Here is a 21,259-nt window from a genome sequence, read left to right on the forward strand (position 1 = left end):
CTGGTACTACTTTGTCATATATGATAAAAGCATGTGAGAATACAGGAACTGAAACTCAAATTTGCCTTGTTTGCCACTGCCTTAAAAAAAATCCCGTGATGAATTATGTTATAATTGTAAACAACCCAGTCATTTTCAAAAGAATATAAGGTTAAAAAAGGGTCTTTAAAATGCCCTGATCAGAAGGCGCTAAAAGCATGCAATGGAGGAAGGATAGTATCTTCAACAAATGGTGTTGGGAAAACTGGAAATCTATAAGCAACAAAATGAAACTGAACCCCTATCTCTCGCCATGCACAAAAGTTAACTCAAAATGGATCAAGGAGCTTGATATCAAATCAGAGACTCTGCGTCTGTTAGAAGAAAAAGTTGGCTATGACCTACATAGTGTAAGGTTGGGCTCCAAATTCCTTAATAGGACACCCATAGCACAAGAGTTAATAACAAGAATCAACAAATGGGACTTACTTAAACTAAAAAGTTTTTTCTCAGCAAGAGAAACAATAAGAGAGGTAAATAGGGAGCCTACATCATGGGAACAAATTTTTACTCTTCACACTTCAGATAGAGCCCTAATATCCAGAGTATACAAATAACTCAAAAAATTAAACAATAAGAAAACAAATAACCCAATCAACAAATGGGCCAAGGACCTGAACAGACACTTCTCAGAGGAGGACATACAATCAATCAACAAGTACATGAAAAAAATGCTCACCATCACTAGCAGTCAGAGAAATGCAAATCAAAACCACCCTAAGATACCATTTCACTCCAGTAAGATTGGCAGCCATTATGAAGTCAAACAACAACAAGTGCTGGCGAGGATGTGGGGAAAAGGGTACTCTTGTACATTGCTGGTGGGACTGCAAATTGGTTCGGCCAATTTGGAAAGCAGTATGGAGATTCCTGGGAAAGCTGGGAATGGAACCACCATTTGACCCAGCTATTGCCCTTCTTGGACTATTCCCTGAAGACCTTAAAAGAGCGTACTACAGGGATACTGCCACATCGATGTTCACAGCAGCACAATTCACAATAGCTAGACTGTGGACCCAACCCAGATGCCCTTCAATAGATGAATGGGTAAAAAAAAAATATGGCATTTATACACCATGGAGTATTATGCAGCACTAAAAAATGACAAAATCATGGAATTTGCAGGGAAATGGATGGTACTAGAGCAGATTATGCTAAGTGAAGCTAGCCAATCCCTAATAAACAAATGCCAAATGTCTTCTTTGATATAATGAGAGCAACTAAGAATAGAGCAGGGAGGAAGAGCAGGAGGAAAAGATTAACATTAAACAGAGTCATGAGGTGGGAGGGAAAGGGAGAGAAAAGGGAAATTGCATGGAAATGGAAGGAGACCCTCATTGTTGTACAAAATTACATATAAGACGTTGTGAGGGGAATGGGAAAATAAACAAGGAGAGAAATGAATTACAGTAGATGGGGTAGAGAGAGAAGATGGGAGGGGAGGGGAGGGGGGATAGTAGAGGATAGGAAAAGTAGCAGAATACAACAGTCACTTATATGGCATTATGTAAAAATGTGGATGTGTAACCGATGTGATTCTGCTATCTGTATTTGGGGTAAAAATGGGAGTTCATAACCCACTTGAATCTAATGTATGAAATATGATATGTCAAGAGCTTTGTAATGTTTTGAACAACCAATAAAAAAAAAAACAAGTGTCCCAAATGTAAGAATGGATTTCATTGGGCAAGTCATTGTTGATCTAAGACTGATACATCAGAAAACTCCATGTTGTGTTACCACCCTGACCCAGGACAAAATGAGGGGGAATTGGTCTCTCTAACCCCACCAGAATCCCATGACACAAATGTTCCCCGTGAAGACAAAGCCCTGTCATCCTCACTCCAAAATCCTTTTATGCCAATAGAGGGGACACTGGAATAGATTTGATTACTACTGAAGACATCCAAGTGAGACTTCCTAGGGAAATATATAAAGCTCTTACTCAATTTCAAGGGTCTTTACCTAAAAATGCCACAGTCTGGCTGGGCACAAATCACAAGCCACTGAAGCAGGAACAAACTTTATTTCTGAACTCCACCAGCACACTCCACATGGTTCCCGGGAACTCTCCCGAACGCCACGCAGCTCCTCCAGGAACCAACAACTGGAAAACCCTCTTCCGGAAATCCCTCCTCCCACACTTCCCCAACCAATGGGAACTCTCCAGGAATCCCCATGAGAACTCCAAAGTAGCAGGTCGAGGTGGACAGTAAAGGTCTAACATACAACCAAATCAATCCAGCATCATCTTAATGGCTTGCCTCTCAACCAATGCTATTGGCAAAATGCCAGGGGCCATTCCGACTCGGCTGTGGCTCTCAGCATAAAAATGTTTTTGGATTAATTTTATCTTGATCTCATAGTTCCAAAAAGGAAATATTTGTCATTCCTGGAGTGATTGATTCTGATTATACCAGTACAGTATACATCTAGATGTGGTCCCATATGCCTTTAAGTCTCCCCAAAGGATCTCCCATTGCCTAACTGATTGTGATTCCCTATATTTCAGCTCAACAACCTTTAAATGAAGGGATTGATGCAGGGTTTGGCTCTACTGTTATTGGAGCATACTTGCCAGTCACTGAGATTAGACCTAAATTGACTCTCTTTCTGAATGAGCAACCTGTTACAGGACTGTCAGACACAGGTGCTGACATCACGGTCACCGTTATGCCTCTGTCAATTTGGCCTGCTTCATGGCTACTTCAGAGGGCTACCCCAGTCTGGGGAATAGGGGACACTAAAGAGCAGGTGACTATGAGCTCTCTATGGTTACAATGCTCTGCTCCTTCTAATCCACAATAAATTATTACTCATGTTCAGCCATATTTTAATGGCAAAATCTTTTTGTATATCAGGAAGAGATGTTTTATGTAAGCTTCAAATGTCTGTGAATTTCCCTTTTTTGTAGGGATCTCTGCAGATCTGACTGACTTGCCATTAAAGTGGAAAGCTACTTCCCCTCTCTGGAGAGAACAATAGCCATTGTTTAGGGAAAAAGTGGCAGCTGCAGAGGCCCTAGAACAATTATGATTTGGACACATTGAATCTCCTTGTAGCCCCGGGAATACACCCATTTTCATTTAAAAAAACGAAATATGGAAAATAGAGATTACTATAAGATTTAAGGGAAATTAATAAGTGTATACAACCTATGAGCCCACTTCAATGTGGGTTACCTAATCCAAATTTAATTCCTCAGGATTTTTTACTGTATGTCACTGATATAAAAGATGTTTTTTTTTTTTTCTATTCCCCTATTTCCTGATGATTGAGAAAAATTTGCCTTTGCTGTCTCCACCTTGAAGTAATAGATTTCTTTGGTAGGTTCTCCCACAAGGGATACTAAATAGCTCAATGTTTTATCAGTATTTTGTTAATAAAGCCTTATTTCCTTTTTATCAAATATTCCCACATTTACTTGTTTATCATTATATCTATGATATATTTCTTGTAGGATGAGAACTCATGGTTGAAATTCTGCAAAACTTACAGGAAGTGCTACTACAGTCAGGGCTCCATGTTGCTGTAGAAAAAAAAAAATACAGCACCAACTTCCTATCAGCTACTTGGAACATACATTACTCCAGAAATATTCTATTTCTCACATCCCAAGTTTAACCCTTTCCTTCTAAATTTTCTTTGGTTCATTTGCAGCAATTTTTCAACATTTGAATTGGGCACATCCTTATATTTCATTAACTGCTGATATGCTCTCTCCCTTTTTCCAGTTGCTAAAGAAACAACAAGACCCTGCCTCCTTCCTTTATTTGACTTCTTCTTTAAAACAGACTTTGCAAAGAATTAATGAGAAGTTATCAACAGTGATGGTGGGCCAACTTTCTGCATCTAATGTGCAATTATCATTGATAGTTTTTGTTGGAAAACTTTATATTTTTGCAGCAGTAGTTGCTATTCATAATAAATTTTACATCATTGAATGGCTATATTCTCATTTTCAGGCCATTGTATATTGCCTTTTTCTGACATGCATGCTCAATTAATTACTGATGGTCATACTCAAATTTTATCCTTAACAGGCATGGACATTCATGTTTTATACCTTACTCAGAAAAAAAAAACTTTATAATTTCAATACTTACAGGTTTTCCTGTACTGTCAGGTTGTATTAACAGATTTTTTAGCATCAACTGACTTTTACATGCCTCATGAGGAAAATTCTTTTCATTATATCAGGTTCCTTATGGTATACACAGATGAAGGTAAACAAAAAGGAGTAATATCTGTTTTTGTTAATGATAAATAAAACAACTATTATAGCCTTCCTCAAATCTCATTTTCTTAGCACTAAGACTATTTTCTACTACTTTAAACATTATTACAGATTCTCAACATATAATTAAACTTTTTCTTCATATTTTTATAGCTGTGTTAGGCCCTCATCTGGATTCCAATTTACTGGCTCTCTCTTTTTTTTTAACCCTTTAAAAACTTTTGCAGTGTCCTTGTTCAAATATGCAGCCACACCAAAATTCCTGGACCTTTGATGGAGTATAATGCTAATGAAAGCTATGAAATCCCTCTATCCTTTGTCTTCAGATGCTGTAGAATCACATGGATTCTTTCAGCAAAATGCTAGATCACTACTGAAAATATTTTCCATCTCTTCTCAACAGGCTCATGCTACAGTCAACAACTACTCCCCTTTAGAGCCCCTATGCAGGAATCTTTGAATCCACCCGGCCTACATTCCAATGCTCTTTGGCAAATAGATGTTACCCATTTCCCTCCTTTTCATCCTTATTCCTTTCTTCATGTGTTCCTTGATTCCCACTGTGGGTTCATCTGGGCTAGTTCCCATAGGTCTGAAAAGGTATCTCCTTGCATTTCTCATTTATTACTTTGCTTGCCACCATGGAAAAACCTATTCATTTAAAGACAGATGATGCCCCTGTGTATACATCTCATGCTTCTGCACAGTTTTGTAACCAATGGAATAAAATTTTAAATCATGGAAATGCTCATAATCCTACTGGAAAAGCTTTGGTTGAACAAGCGCATGGCACTCTGAAAATGTTCCTTTTAAAACAAAAACAAAAAAGGGGACCTAGTCTCTCTCATATTAATAATGCTTTAAATATTGCTCCTGCACAATGAATTCATAAAAGGTCTATTCCCCTTGATTAAAACTGCAATGATTCAGTAAACCTTTTCTCTAAGGCTTAATTTGACACTTTGATATTTTCCTTAGTGGGTGTCCCTGGACTAGCTGTTGGGGCTTACAATACCATTATGAGACTGGCCTGTGCTATGGTTAAAAAATATTAATCATACTTCTGTGGCCATTAATATATTTAATGAAGAACAAAAACAACATTTTCAAGCCATTGACAGTTGGGTTGCAATCGACTACTTGTTATTGTTACATCATAAAGGATGTCAGGAGCTTAATAATATATGCTGCTTCAATTTAAGGATAATAGTAATTCTATTTCAAAGGAGTTAAATTACCTTAAGGATATCATTAATAAGGTTTGACAAGATCATAGAGGTTTAGACTTGTTGGATTGGGTAACTTTGTGGTTACCCAATTTCATCTGGATCAAACAGTTATTCATAGGTGGGTGCTTACTAGTACTGGAATTGTTATGTTATGATTGCTGCTGTCAATGCCTACCCTATTTTTTGCCCCCACCAGCATTAAGAAGAAAACATATTTTTCATCCAAAATGCCTTAAAAAACAAAAAAAAAAGGGGGGAGCTGTAGGCTTTCTGACCATGGAAAGTGTTCCTCTGGTGAGCAAACTCCTGGGAGGTACTCTGTTTCTCACACTTGGAAAGCCCAGCAGTTTCTCTTTGAAGCTAGTAAGATAACTATACAGGCATACTATCTAGTTTCTATGGAGATGTCCTTGGAGAAGAGGGGATTTGTGTTTACATGAACCTGGACCTTACCTCAAGTAACTAGCACTTGGGATTGAAGGAAGACTAAATCATAATGTAGTCATGTTAAGGACAAGCTAGGGGGCTGGGGATGTGGCTCAAGCGGTGGCGCGCTCGCCTGGCATGCATGCGGCCCGGGTTCCATCCTCAGCACCACATGCAAACAAAGATGTTGTGTCCGCCGAAAACTAAAAAATAAATGTTAAAATTCAAAGTATTAATTTAAAAAGCTTATTTAACTAGTTCAATGTTATAACCTCATTAGGAATAATTTCTTTTTTTTCCGTCTATGAGGCATATTTTACTGATGTGAATCCTATAGCTTTTTGTTAAAAATTGGAACTTTTTATATTATGTGATGACATTGAGAACGAACCCCTCCTCCTTAGAGTCTGTCATAATTGTTATTGTTTAAAATCTGATTATTTGTTTAATAGCTTTCCTGAATTAATTTTGTCATTTTTTTTTCATCCTGAGATGCCATGGAAGTATTTGCTTGATTCACTTAAAGTGGTAACAAAATGATTGAACAACCTCTTGAATGTTTGAAGAAAATAAGTTTCTCACTGTTTGTAGCAAATTTTTGTGTGTGAGTGAATTATGGTACCTTTCTCCACTCTTAACAGGCATTTCCAAACTTTTCTTAGCTCTCATTGCTTGCTTGTACAGAAGCTCAAATCCAACCAAAGATGAAAGAATTGGTCCTTCTCAGATATTTCTTGGAAATTTTCCAGCATTGCATAAAAGAATTACTTCTAGAGTCTCAGAAATATATTAGAGCCTTTGAAGCCCTCTGAATAAACCCTTTTCCTTTTATATATATATATTTTTAAATCTTCAGCTTCCTTTGAGTATAATCTGGAAATACCACCTTAATAAACTGTGATATCAAATGATTATACTGTTTTGTGGTATTTATTGTTCTTTGTTTTTACAGATGCTGTATGACTAACGCTGTCCATGTAGATTGAGTTCTGATGTCAGATCAAATAAACACAAGCCCTGATAATTGTAAAGAACTGAACAAATTAAACACACACACACACACACACACACACACACAGTGCAGAGGAAAGAAAAGAAGAAAAGGCTGCTTCTCAGCAACCACATTTATTTATCTCAAAATTTACATAGCTTGTCATTAACATGACTACATTATGATTTAGTCTTCCTTCAATCCCAAGTGCTAGTTACTTGAGGTAAGGTCCAGGTTCATGTAAACACAAATCCCCTCTTCTCCAAGGACATCTCCATAGAAACTAGATAGTATGCCTGTATAGTTATCTTACTAGCTTCAAAGAGAAACTGCTGGGCATTCCAAGTGTAAGAAACAGAGTACCTCCCAGGAGTTTGCTCACTAGAGGAACACTTTCCATGGTCAGAAAGCCTACAGCTCCCCCTTTTTTTGTTTTTTTTAAGGCATTTTGGATGAATAATATGTTTTCTTCTTAATGCTGGTGGGGGCAAAAAATAGGGTAGGAAAATTAGAATAAAATATATCTAAAGAACTAGAGAAATTATAAGAAAATTATATCACCCAAAACAAAAGAATATGAGTTGGGTACAGTGGCACATGCTTGCAATCCCAGCTGGGTACAGTGGCTTAATCCTGAGGCAGGATGATCACAAGCTTTAGAACAGAGCCAGCAACTTACTCAAATTTTCTAATTCTAATGAACAACTTTCATCTACATCTAAGATTAATAAACTGAAAGGACAGATTCCACGAAGCATAAACTTAAATACCTCCTAAAAAATTGTCATAAATAAGAGACAAAGACAAAATCTTTTTTGTTTGCTTTTATTGGTACATTATAATTATGCAAAATAATGGGATCATTGTGATATGTTGGTACATGCATATTGCATAATTTGGTCTGTCTGTTGATTCACAATCTCTGTTCTACTGTTATTTTTTTACTGTTTTCATGAGGTCCCTTTCTTTCCTTACTTCTCTCTAGCTTCCACATATGAGAGAAAACACACAATCTTTGAACTTCTGAGTCCAGTTAATTTAATTTCGCATAATGCCATTCATTTACATGCAAATGACTTAATTTTGTTCTTCTTTATCATCAAGTAAAACTTCATTGTATATACATCTCACATTTTTTATCTACTTATCTGTTGAGTGACATCAAATTTGGTTTCATAAATTGGCTGTTGAGAATTGTGCTGCTGTAACCACGGGTATGAATTTATTGCCATAGTCGGTAACACTTTTTTTTGATAAATACAAAAGGCACAGTATAGATGTATAATATGATGGTTCTATTCCTAATATTTTGAGGAAACTGCATACTGATTTCCAAGAGAAAAAAATGGCTTTATGCAACTTTTTTTCTATTGTTTAAAAAGTCATTAATATGCACAAGAGTACATAAAAATAGAAAACTTATAAGAGGAGGAAAGAATTACTTGTAAGAATCACAAACATTCATTATATTTTTAGTATGTGAGAATGTTATTTTCAATAGGTAGATCTACCAAAGAGTGACCAGAGTATAAATGACTTTAACTATACAACAATTTCTGAATTCTCTTCAGTTTACTTTGGCTTTTCAAAGACATCTATCCACTTTCCCAGTTATTGATATTCTACCTAATTATATTCTTCCATGGTTACTCAGAAAGCAGCAAAAGAAATGAAGAGCAAGTAACTAACATGCCTAGAAATATGGAAAGAATCTCTCTTTCTTTTGGAAAAGTGTTCTACTGGACTAAAAATGGAATAATGCTTTGAGAGTCAGGCTTTTTCCCATTACCTACAGTATGCTGCTTTTCATGGTAAAAAGGTTTTGAATTAGGCTGTAATATCATAAGCAGCAAGAGACTCTCTCTCAAAAGCACCTGTGTGCTTTGTACAACACGGAAATGGACCCTAAACATAATATTTGGAAAAGAGTTGCTTTCCTCCAAATTGAGCAAAAAGTACATCTGTCTTTTAAAGGCATACCATATTTGAAGTTCTCACATTTCAGTTTGAGAAAATTTCCTTTTACAACTATATATTCTGGTAGCGTCAAGACACAAAAATGAGACTATTCTGTAAATTGAATAAACGGCCAATTCTCAAGCCATCTTTGACAATTCAGTGAACATGTACAAGGTAAAATGCACCTTAAATCTTTTTTAGGGCAAGTTTATTTCTATGAAAAGTAGAAAGAAATTATACCTTTGTTCAATATTCTCATTGTCAACACTAAAATTCTAGGCAAAGAGACTGTGGTAACATAGTCTAAGACTATAACTGGAAGACTGGAAGATTTTAACACAAGGCATTCTGAGTTTAAAAATGCATGGGATAAAAATCACAGGATCATCAATAATAATACTTAAATCTGCGTATTTGAGGAGAAATGTATGTTTTAAAGAAGACTAAAAATTAAACTACTTTATTTCCAGAATAGCACATTGCCTGGAAATCATTATACTTCTTTGTAGAAAGATAAGAAGACTGATTATTATCTATCCATTATCTATCCATTGGGAAAAAGTATCACTTTCAGAAAATAATTCATGAATTTTTTTTAATGTTGATTTTCCCTATTAGAAGATATTGTGAGGCCTTTACTCAAGGTATTTTTCAATGACAGGAATAGACTAACTATAGCAGAATTTATATCCACCATTTAAAAACTATATTACTTAGATTTTGATACATAAAAAACACCCAAAATTAAAAACTTTTAACTCTTTCATTTTGTGCTTGGGGTTATTTTGCATTATGCCTAATATAGCATGAATATTTAAATTATCAGTCAGCATGAGACCTGATATGATGTCTCCCTCATGAAAATATTGACATAAATACATATAATTCCTGAAATAGTTCTTAATTATGTACAAATTATCTTCTTAACATAAATGTTGTGCAATTAAACTTAATTTAAATAATGTTTACTTATTCATAACAAAACCTAAATATTCCACCAAAATTTCTCTCTGCTTTCAGTTTTTCATTCATGGACATGTATATGAGGATAAATAATTTATACATTGGTTTTCATCCATAAAGGGCTCTGAAAGTTTTTACTTGAATATGCATCATATGAATTTTGAGAGGAAAAAAAAAAGCAGATTCTTATTTAAGAATTCCACCTACACAGTCTTGAAAATGTCTTCATTCCAAATGTTTATCATTCTAAGCACCTTTGCATTTTATTCAGGCACATAAATATAAGTGCACTTTGGGATATATCATAATTTAGAAAGGTGCCTTATAGTTTTGTTTAAACTGTGGTAATCTTCATTCATGTTTTCTTTCTGTTTTTATTAGAGCACTGTAATTAAACATAATAGTGTTCATTGTGCAATTCGCATATGCACATAACATAATTTGTTCCAATGTGTGCCCCCGTACTTCCATTTTCCCTTCCCTCCTCTCTTCCCTTGTTCTCCTTCCTTTGCTCTTCTGGTCTTCCACTAAGAATTGAAGGAAAACAATAGCTTTAGCTGAAAATTCACACAACTTTTTAACTGAAATTTAACATTCAAATTGCATGGAAATAGAATAATACTGCAAACAGAATTTAACTTCAACATATATGAGTATTTTACATTTTGAATAATTAATTATCAAATCTTAGCATGCAATTCAATTACCTGCAGGCTTTGTTAACAGCATAGGTCACCAGTTCCTATCTATGATTGCTCTCTTAGTCTATGTGTGTGGGTAGAAGAAGGGCACATTGGTTTCTAATACATTTCTGTATGATAATAATTGTAGTTTGAAAACCAGAGTTCAAGATCCAGTGTTTTTTTTTTTTTTTAAGAATTAGATAGCAAGACTGTGGAACCAACCTAGATGCCCTTCAAAAGACGAATGGATAAAAAAAATGTGGCATTTATACACAATGGAGTATTACTCTGCATTAAAAAATGACAAAATCATAGAATTGCAAGGAAATGGATGACATTAGAGCAGATTATGCTAAGTGAAGCTAGCCAATCCCTAAAAAACAAATGCCAAATGTTTTCTTTGATATAAGGAAAGTAACTAAGAACAGAGTTGGGAGGAAGAGTATGAGAAGAAGATTAACATTAAACAGGGATGAGAGGTGGGAGGGAAAGGGAGAGAGAAGGGAAATTGCATGGAAATGGAAGGAGACCCTCAGGGTTATACAAAATTACATACAAGAGGAATTGAGGGGAAAGGGAAAAATAATACAAGGGGGAGGAATGAATTACAGTAGAGGGGGTAGAGAGAGAAGAGGGGAGGGGATAGGAGGGGGGATTGTAGAGGATAGGAAAGGCAGAAGAATACAACAGACACTAGTATGGCAATATGAAAAACAGTGGATGTGTAACCAATGTGATTCTGCAATCTGTATACGGGGTAAAAATAGGAGTTCATAATCCACTTGAATCAAATGTGTGAAATATGATATATCAAGAACTATGTAATGTTTTGAACAACCAACAATAAAAATTAAACAAACAAACAAACAAAGAAAAGAAACAAATTAAAAGTGGTGGTGCTAGGGAGATGGCTCAGAGGTTAAGTGTCAAAGGGTTCAATCCCCAGTACCAAAAACCAAAAAACAAGTGTCCATTGAGAATCAATTTTCCTTTGTCTCTCTCATATTTCATATGCTGCAAGATTTATTTATTAAGCACATGCACAGATTTAAAATAATGTATATTTATTACACTTAATTTTATTATCCATCAGGGCAGACTTTATCAGAGTTTTACTTTTCTAAAGGACAGAATATAGACACCAAGAATAGGACCTGACCAAAGACGTCTCTTCCCACTGATCCCCACAGTAAGAACAATACCTCCACTGCAACCTTCACATCCAGAGGGTAATAGAACACTCAACTGAGAAGTCACACTTGAAAGAGCTCAAATGTATAAAGTTTTCATGTCTATATGAGTGAAAATTAAATGAACATACTGTTTAAAAGTAACCAAATTCTATGTTGAGGCTGTTTTAAGTATATGTCACACTGCTTTCAACTAGACCAACTCTGAGTATTTAAAGTCTTACTTATATTTATTATGTAATTAAATGCTTTAAACCATATTCAATAAAATCATTCCTAATTTAAAATGTGCATTATTATTGATCTACAGATATTTACATAATGTTAAGTGATTAACTGTTTTATACTAGGGAACATCCTAGCTGGCTTTGTCTGATGAAAAGCAAGATGGAACAGTATTTAAAGGACACAGGTTCTGGCATACGACAGCCAACACTCAGCTTCTTCATCAACTATATTCTAGTTAAGTGATCTTGGAAACACTACTTATTCATACTCAGATATCTCTTATATGAATTAGAGTATTTTTTCTAATGATTAAAATAAAGTGTTTGAAGTTTTCAAAGAAATTTCTGTCAAATGCTAAATATATTATAAATTTAGATATTACTTACTTGATTATTCTATATGCATAAGAAGTATCTATATTAGTTCATAGTCTCATAATATAGCATATCTTCCAGAGTCTAATTAGTAGCAGACTTCATTAGATATCTTATTTCATTGTTTTTATTTATATTTATTTGATAATGTTCTATTTGAGGCAGACATATTTTTAGAAAACAATTTATAAGGTTTTTAAACTGTGTGTTTTCTTGTGTTAATACATGTTCAATATATATAATGTATATTGCTGTGTATTAATTTGTTAAAACACTTAAACATTTAAAAATAAAATATTTTGAGAAATGCATATGACCAATATTTTCTGAGATACAAATAGGAAAGAGAATGGGAAACAGCTCGGTTTTCTTTTACATAGTTCCCCCTTTTAAATACACACAGGCAGAGAGATCTGTAGGCCCCCAATACTGTCTCCTTAATTTTCCTTCAAATTTCACTTTTTATGACACTCTAGCTTCATAATTTGGTACAACCTCAAATACAAGAAACAGCCGAATTCTGGCATGTTTATGTATTTTTATTAATCATTTATATGTTGCTTGCAAATTTATATAAGTACTATTGAAATCATCATACTCTGGTAGTGTTGTAATTATTACAATTATGGCAGTCATATGAAATCACTGTTCTGTTAATTGTTTTGCTTGTCATAAACTATAATAATGGAATTAAATTGTGATAATCATGGAATAGGAGCTAATTGTAGCATTAAAGTGGTTTAAAAATCTGAACCACATTGGAAGGATATAAATCATTGAGAGTGAATGCACTAATCTTTGGTGTGTGGGGGGAAAAGAAAAACACAAAGAGGATGTAAGGTATGAAGTCACATAATTTTTGTCTCCCTGGATTAAATAAATGTCTTGAGATGTGAAAAGCTGCTTTATATCATTGTATAAAAAACATGCTATGAAAATGCTAACACATTTTGGAACAAAGTGAAGAGAATATGTCTTTTTGGAGTTTGTCCTTCTGCACACAGAATGTATTTATGATAAAATTTAAATTGTGACTGCTTAAATAAACCAAAATGATGCAATGAGAAAGTCATTCTCATTGAGTCAATAATTTATATGTATGTGCATATATGTGTGTGTGTGTATGTGTGTGTGTGTGTGTGTGTGTGTGTGTGTGTGTGTATATATATATATATATATATATATATATATATATATATATATATATATATATATAATGTTGTTTGACACTTCACACCCCCTTGTGGGATTTGAGATCCATGAAAATTTTACAGAAAATAAGGAATTTTTATCAAGTGTTGTTTAATTTGCCAGAAAAAAAATAAACTAAATACTTTGTTCTCATCCTATTTTGAAGAGTAAATTTTTTCTCAGTAATATGTCTCTAAATATTGATTGTATTATCTTTCTGGCTTATGCAATAACCTCATCATTTAAAGTAAAAAGAAAATATTAGTATTCACTCTTCAGTAATTACAATTTCTTTTGATTTACATGTGCTAATTTAGAAAAGATGAGTAATTGGTAAAGAAGATAAATTCGTAATTTGAGTTCTTTGCTCTCAAAGAATTTACTGAATTGAGTTCTGAAGTTATTTGGAAGAGGAGTACCTGTTCCCCATCCAATATCTGTTCTCCCTGTTCAATTTTGACCTCACACACAGGCACCTGCAGCTGCTCCTCAGTTACAGACCCTTGCCTGAATCCTTGCTGGGATGTATTGTGTGTGGCTTTTCAAAGGAGTTTCCCAGGAAGGGAGGAGAGAGAAAAGGAAAGAGGAGAGCTCAAACTATGTGTTTATCAGTTTCTCACTTTCAATTCCGATATTTTACAAAATTCTAATTTGAAATGTAGCTGTTGATACAATTGTTAGGAGTGGGAAGAGATTAAGAGAAAGAAGATAAGAGACAAAGCTACAAATTTTCACATAAGGCCATTTGTGGTATTCTCATGTGGTTTATGGCAGAGGAAACAACATAGACAGAGGTTGCAAATTTGCTCACGATCAGAACTCAGTTCTTTCATTGAGACACTATATCATTTTAAAGCAGATAATGAAAACACACAGGTACTTGGCTGCCTATGCTTTCACTTAAGAGCGTGGGAGGCAGCAGACAGTTATTTAAATGTAACCCTACTTCCTTATTGATACAGTACTAGATTAGCTAATCAATTTTGTAGGTATCTTGCTTTTGAGTTTCATTTATTAAATTAGCAAAATCAAATAATCAATTCTCTTTGAAAACAAAACAAGTTTCAAAATATATTTATAAGAAAAATGGAAAAAAACATGTCTTTGAAAATTTATATTTTTTTCATAGAAAAGTGGACAGTCTCCTTTTCTATGCAAAAGTAGAAGATTTCATTTATACTGCAGTTTGAGAATTTGCATTTATATAACAGAATTTATATTTTTGCATGAAGTTATATAACTTATATTTGTATTTCTGTAATAGCTCTATTTATATATAATGCATTTGAACTTCATTAACTTGTAGGTCACACAAGACAAATCCTTTAAAGTACTCAAACTTTTACTGAAGTTATTGTTTGGTAAAATTGTGAAAATGTGTAATTATTTCTACTAGCAAAATTATAAATAAATGTTTCTGTTTAACTTTGAAAGTTTTAACTTGTATTCCAGCAATATCAATCTTCACTGTCTTTTACTTTTTTAAAAAATGATGTTTCTTAAATTTTCTAAGAAGTTGGTAAATGGTTTTTATAAAAAGGATTTCTCTATTCATCGACTCATCCATAGAACTTCTCATATAAGCAGCATTGCTCTAGAATGCAATCTACTAAAAGGGATGTCACATTCTATGAACCAGCAAAAATTTGTGCGAGCCATTTTGTCTATAGGAGAGCAATACTTTAGTGAGGGGCAGACAGAGCTGAGAACAGAATTAGAGAGCAGTTTATGTATAGAATTTTTCCAGGTGATTGACATTTTCACTTACTCATTTTAACCGAATAGAATGATATAATGTCTCAATCACATATCCATGAGAAAAAGGAAGGCCACATTGAGAACCATATCCAAGGTCACCAAATTATTTAAATTAAAGTAAACCTAATTGAAATTTTGTTATGATTCTGGTTATAAAGCCACCTTGCACCATACAATTTTCAAGACTTTTAAAAAATATAAATGATATTTTAAATATATTTTACCAAAATAATTTACATAAACTTACATGTGTGTTCTAAATTTAAATATAAATTTATATATGTGTGTTTTAAATTTTAATATACCTTTAAAATTTTAGGCAGTTTTCTAAATTGTATTTATTTAATCAACCAATTTGATTTTATCCTGAATCATTTTCTGACACATAATACATTGAAAATAATATTTTTCCCTTGGATAAGATGTTTTTTCTCCCTCACTTTTCTCATATTTAAATTAAATGATAAGAGTGTTTAAAGATTTTATTTTCCTCTTTGTTAACTGAGGAAACCAGAAGGAGGATGAGAAGTCAGAAAAGTAAGACCTGTTACGGGCAAGGAATATTTTGTGAAAGTCTGGTTTTCTTAGAAGGGAAAAGTTTCTGGAGTAAATAAACCACATTAATATTATGCAAAATATTCCATGTGAAGCCAGTGTATTTGAAAGAAAGGGAATTTCCAAAGACATTGATGAAACCTTAGCAAGTATTATAGTTTACGACAAAATAGTGTATGCTTTGCAGTAAATATCTCTTACATCCAGCATTGTTTCTCCAAAGTAATTTGAGAAAGTTGATTCATAAACACACATCAATCATGTAGAAAATTAATGGAATGAAAGATTATTTTCAGTCAAACTCAATTGAATTCAACATGAAATAATAGCCAATATCAAATCTCTTAGTTGAACTGGTACTAATATCACAAAGAAAGAAAAATTAACCTTTCAACGTACTCTGTATATTTTGAGTAAATCTCTAGTTTTATATTTTTGTATGAAGTTATATGACTTATATTTGTATTTCTGTAATAGCTCTATTTATATATAACAGCAAAAATCTCATTTTTCTTTTACTTAAAGTCAAAAGAGATCAACACAAACCAAAAGAAAGTATCAGTGGTACTACATAATTTAGCGTAATAAATTATGATGACATGAAACGTGTGCTCATAAAAGCTTAACTTTAAAGGAGAGACTGATTATAGTAGAGGCAACATATGGATTGCATTCTGAAACTGTCTCCCTTTTATCTTGAACCAAATATAACGTAGTACAGTCTCTGCAATTTATATTTTTGGTTTAAATACCTCTGGATATGTGCTGAATTGTATTCCTATGTTTTTCACAAGACAAACATTGTAAAAACAAGCATCTCAAATATTCCCAAATCTTAAAAGTCATAAAAACAATTTCACAATTTGAAAGTACATTAAACCTACTGACCTTAAAAACAAATCTTCACTACAATGGATTTGTGGCATTTTAAGATCCTATTTTCAATTTTATAATCAATTCTATTATCTAGAAACTCACAAATCTATATGACTAAATTACATATTTTTTTCCAAAATGATATTTAGCAGCTAGAACACTAATAAAAGAGGTATGCTGAAATCCAGTCTCCTATATATGCAGAAAAAAATAGGTTTTTGAATAATTCTAAAAATCAGTACAAGCAAACATAGATGAAAAAATGAATTTTACAATAAATGGCCACTATTCTGACACTAATTCTTTAACTTAAACATAAACACTAAAAAGTCTATGTTAATGGAGTGCCATGCAGCATTTTTATACACACATACATAGTATAATATACATATATATGTTACATTATGTATTGAGTGAACATATTTATCTCTTCAAACATTGATCATTTCTTTGTTGTTAAAGCATCCTTCTCTTTTAGCTTTTAAAATATACAGCACAATGTCATTTCTCAGGTCATCCTATTTTGTAATCACACAGAACCTTCTAAACCCTATAATTATATAGCTTGGTACCCCTTGCCCAAACTTTCCCCTTCTCTCCTTTCCAACTCTCCCCAGCCTCTGTTATCCACCATTCTATTCTCAGATTCTGAAGATCAACTCTTTTGGATTCTAAAAATTGTTGGTCCCCAGTGCTTTAAAAAAAAAAACATTTTAAGTTCTATTTTTTTAAATTTTAAGTTCTATTTTTAATTTTTTGAGGAACCTCCATTTGCAAGTGTTCCCTTTTCTTGACTTCCTTGCCAGTACTTGCCATCTTTATTTTGTTTTTGATCATAGTCCTTCTTACTGGCATGCAGTGATATCTCACTGTAGTTTGACACTAATTAGATTAAAAGTATCTGTTTTACATCATTATGATGTCATATAATCTCTACCATTAAAAATTCAGAAAATCAAAGGAAAGCTCACCTATCGTGGTAACTCGGAACCTGAAACCAAGTTTCATCCTATATGGAGTGTGAAGGTAAAGTTAGGGAATTCTAAAATGTTGATGATGTAGATTTCATGGTATCTCAGGTATCTGTTTTACTAATTTTCATTATTAATCTGAGGAATTTTCACATGGCATGCTGCTAAATAGTGCAGTCCACTATAACTTGGTTACTTTAAAAAATGGGATTCATGTTGCTGCAGTTATAGCTCAGTGGTAGAGCACTTTCCTAGTATATGTGAGGCACTGAGTTTAATTCTCAGCACCACATAAAAGAAATAAATAAAATAAAGGCATTGTTGACATCTAAAACTAAAAAAAGGGGGAGGATTCAATAAGACACTTTTGAAATATTTTGTAAGCTATTTAAAATTTCAAAGAGAAAACTAACAATATAGTAAGTTACTTTGAGCTGAAGTGGGTGAAATCCTGTTGCTTAAAGAACATATTTTTGCTTTTATACTTAGCATGAAAAAAAAACACAAAAACTCACAATTCAGAGATTTTCAAGAAAACAATCACCAATTTTTACTTTAAATGCAAAACATTTCATTTCACTTCTAAAGTCAGAGAGAATATTTAGTCTTTACCATTCTCCTGTGAAATGAACTCTTCATAAATATACATCACAGTGCTGAAAAAACAAAATGCTAACAATAGTAGATTTTATCAGATCATGAAACCTACTGCAGTTCTAAAGAGAAACTATGTCTTCTGCCTTCAATATCTGTATTTCTTGGATCTTGAATCATTTGGCCATCTTCTACAATCTTTCTTCTAATATCTATTACAACAATAATGTATTGAAGAGTAGCCTTCCTAAAACATGGTCAAATAAGAAGTGAAACATTTTCATTAACGTTTAATTTAGCAGCCTCTTTCTGTTAAAAGAGATTTTTGTGTATTCTTTCTTCTACTGGTATTTGTATTTTTTAATGTCTTCTGACAACATGTTCATTATGGTTCATGTCTTTTCTTATTGCTTTGAAAGAGTTTATGTGTTAAATTTTAGACATTTTTACATTGAGAGATGGTTTTATCTTGGTTCCTGTGTACAGTTAGAGACTTAAAATTATTTTAATAAAGCCGATGTGATTTGGGTTATTCAAAAAAAAAAAAAAAAAAAGCAATGGCCAGATCAAGTCCAAGTATATTGCTGGCTTATTGGAACATAGTGTTTTTGTAAATTATTGATATATAGCTATTGATTAATACATATTTTTGAATGTTATGATATTAGTTTATTTAAAATGTCCCCAAATTATGCAAGAAATATTTCATTAATTATTCATCTTATGGTAACTAAGAAGCTTGGGTTTTTTGGTAATTTTCAGCCAATATCAAACCCATTGTCTATAACTTGAAGAATAGCTATGAAGAGTGTGATCTTCTAAAAGTTGAATAAGGAAATGTATAGTATGGAGAAATTTGCTGCTAGCCTCAGATTGATTTGCTTTCTCTTTTTTATTCTTATAATTTAGGAGTGATCCATGGAAAACTATATACTTATATATTATCAAATTTCCTGGATATTCCAGGAGAGCTCAGGTTTTTCTTTCCTACAGAACAATTAAAGTCATAAATAATTTTATGTTTATTTTCAAATTGTCATTTTTAACATGGTAACTTTGACATTTTCCTATTCTATGATAAAATGTTATAATATTTAATGTTCCAGAAAGATCCCTTTTGTTATACAGTGAATAATGGATTAGACTATAACTTGACTATGGACCAAAAACAACAGTCCTTTTGAAATTGGTTCTCACTGTGTTGTCCAGGCTGGTCTTGACTTCAAGCAATCCTCCAGTCTCAACCTTCAAACTCAATAAAATATCAAGATAATTTCTATGCTAGAATACAAATGATTAAGCAAGATGCTGACAGTGAATAAGGAGAAAACTTACAGAGATTTAACAAATATCAGAGAGTGGAAAATCAGTCTCAGAACTTACTGATTGGGGGATAAATGTGATAGAGTAGTGGTCAAGGATCACTACTAACATTTTTTCTAGGAGGTAATGGAACATGGATTAAAGACAGGCAGCAATTCATTGTAGACATACATAAACCATTGACAAGCTTACATATATTCCTTTGATATGTGAAGGTGGGAAAAAACAAAATCCAGTTCAAGAACTCAGGAGATCTGTAGTGTAGATATAAATTAAGAATAATACAGAAAAAAAAACCCAGATAAATAAATCTAGGGAAATTTGTAAAGTGAAAACAGAAGAGGGCTAAAATCAGATTAAGGGTGTACATCAATTTGTAATATTCTATTGACTGTTAACAACCAACTCAGATCCCATAGACAATTTTTCTGTTGAAGGGCAAAAGCCATTTTACATCATTTGAGAAATAATTGCAGGCTAGTAAGTGATTTGATGAATGGATAATTTTTTTTTCTAATTTGTTTGACAAGGATAATATTTAGGAATTTCAATATGCAAATGTAAGAACAAGAAATCTGAATACATTTGTTTAACTTGCTGAAAGAGGTTTTGCTGTTTGTGTGCTTGAAGAAGAAGATCCTAATAGAATTCTAGGGAGAATTCTTCAGATTGAGGATGGGGTTGGGTAATTAGATAAAACTAAAAAAGACTGGTCCTTCATTCTTACAGACTTTTAAAAGAGAAAGAATATGTACTTACAGGACTTCAAATTAAGCACAGGTCCTGAGCTTCCCATCATGAAAAAAAAAAAAAGGTTCTTAAGTCCACTGAGACATGCAGTTGGACCTATATACCTGGATTTCTTCTTTAGAGGTGATACACTGATATAAAACTCAAATCAAACCCAAATAAGTTACTTAAGCAAATGACGATTTATCCATCTTTGTTTTCTCTGTCTTATCATATACTATTGGCCCCATTGGGATTTCTTACAAACCACAGAAGAAGAGCAGCCATACTTACTATATGGTTTCTCTTGTTATACTGACACCAACATGTATGAAACACTAATAACACTGCAGCCTCACTCAAGAGTAACTAATGGAGAGAGAGAAAGAAAATCATCTCCTGTGAACAGAACTTTGAGCAGCATATTTATTCAATGCTTATTTTTTTTTCTACAAGGGGGAAATGTCACAGTTAATTTTCTATACTTATTTACTGGCAGGAACTTAGAAGAATTAATATTGGAAACCTTTAATATGAAGAAGGTCAAGAAAGAAAATATATGGACAGAACATGATAATTGGAAGAAATGTAATCTTTTTTAACTGGTGAAAATCCACAAAAAAGTTCAATGCATCAGGGGAAACTGCTTGTGATTGTAGATAAAACAAGTTCTCCTGTGAGATATCAGGTGTATTTAATCTCCCAGGAAAATTTACCCTTATTTAATGGACTCATGAATTATGAGACTAGAGAAAAATAATAAAGTTCAAAATCTTGGACTCAATAACTTAGAGGAGATTCATGGATTCAACATCAAGGTTGATTTGGATGTGGACATTTCTGAGGATCTATCTAACCTACCTACAGTAAACATTGTTTTAGTCAGCTTTTTTTTTTATTACTATTTTTTTTGTCACTGTAAACAAATGACTCAACAAGAACA

This window comes from Ictidomys tridecemlineatus, chromosome 1 (genome assembly GCF_052094955.1).
Source record: "Ictidomys tridecemlineatus isolate mIctTri1 chromosome 1, mIctTri1.hap1, whole genome shotgun sequence".
Classification (NCBI taxonomy): Eukaryota; Metazoa; Chordata; class Mammalia; order Rodentia; family Sciuridae; genus Ictidomys; species Ictidomys tridecemlineatus.